This window comes from Adiantum capillus-veneris, chromosome 28 (genome assembly GCF_014529385.1).
Source record: "Adiantum capillus-veneris isolate H3 chromosome 28, ASM1452938v2, whole genome shotgun sequence".
Classification (NCBI taxonomy): Eukaryota; Viridiplantae; Streptophyta; class Polypodiopsida; order Polypodiales; family Pteridaceae; genus Adiantum; species Adiantum capillus-veneris.
In genome coordinates, this window is record NC_140958.1 from 65,850,493 (window position 1) to 65,851,916 (window position 1,424).

The window sequence follows — 1,424 nt, forward strand, 5'->3', positions numbered from 1 at the left end:
GTGACATCATCTTTGGGTTTTTTAACGAGAATATCAAGCGATACTCAATTTGTAAAAAGGAAAGTTTCTTTGAAGAGTTAAAGGAAAATGCAAAGTAAAGCAAATGAAAGGGAAAGAGGGTCCCGGGGGTGGGGGAGATAGGCCGCGGCGAGGAGACCTTGGCTGGCATCACACGAAGCAACGGGGCAATAATAGGAGGTATCGAGTGGTGGCGTGCATGTACAAGGGAGGGTGGCATAGTGAATGGTTTTTTTAAAAAACATTTGGACGTGTGTTCAATGCGAGCAAGTGCTAGTGCTCCTCTGGCTTATGGCAGAACGCCCTTTGCAATAATCAAGGTCCTGGGGTTGACCTGCACAACAGTGGGGGATATTTTTGGGTTGGATTGTCTGCTCTAGAGTGGAATCGTTGGAGATTCCACTTAATGTAATGGAGATAGACCGAGTTAGTAAGGGGAGGACCCATTTTCTTTTAGCAAGAATCTTGATGGATGCTTTGAAAATTAAAAGAGGAAAATGCAATGGAGGTGGCAAGTGGCGAGCCAGAATCAAAATTACAAGTGGTGGATTGAGAAGTTGCCAAGTGTTGCTGAGTGCTGGAACATGGACGTGCGCAATGAGAGACAACAACAAAGTTTTTTTTTTTATATGAAGGAGCTCAAAAAGTTAGCAACTAGGCTATCACGACCGCATGGCTTAGTCCAAGGATTTCTCTTTAGTGGACGCAATGTCTTGTGGTTATTCTCCATCGATGGATTATTGTTGCGTGCCTTGCAAAGTGGTGAGGCCGCTAGCTAGCTTTGATGGATCTTGAGAGCTTCCATGTATTGGATAAGTGAATAGAGTTTTCTTTTAACTCTCTCTCTCTCTCTCTCTCTCTTTGTACTAAATGCAAAAGTGAATACACTTTTATTTTTTAAAGCTCTTCAATGTGTTTTAAAAAAATCTCCGTCAAAGGGTTTACGCATTGGCACACCCTTTGAGGAAGATTACACCACAAAGAGAGAGAGAGAGAGAGAGAGAGAGAGAGAAGGGCTAGCAAAATGCATTTTTTAAAACCTTTGAAAATAAGGTCAAACTTAGATTTCTCTCTCCCTTTGAGGAAGATTACACCACAAAAAGAGAGAGAGAGAGAGAGAGAGAGAGAGAGAGAGAGAGAGAGAGAAGGGCTAGCAAAATGCATTTTTTAAAACCTTTGAAAATAAGGTCAAACTTGGATTTCTCTCTGTTCTTAGGTCAAAATCTGAAGTTTTTGCCAGTAATGACACTAAATCTTATGTAATGTTTTTTATTTATTTATTTTGTAGTTAGTCAAAGCTTTGATTTTTTTTAAAGACAAGCTCATAATGTAGCCAGGATTTAATAATTTCAACCGGTTAAAATACACTCGACATCACAAAAAAAAACTACATCCGAGACTTGAGG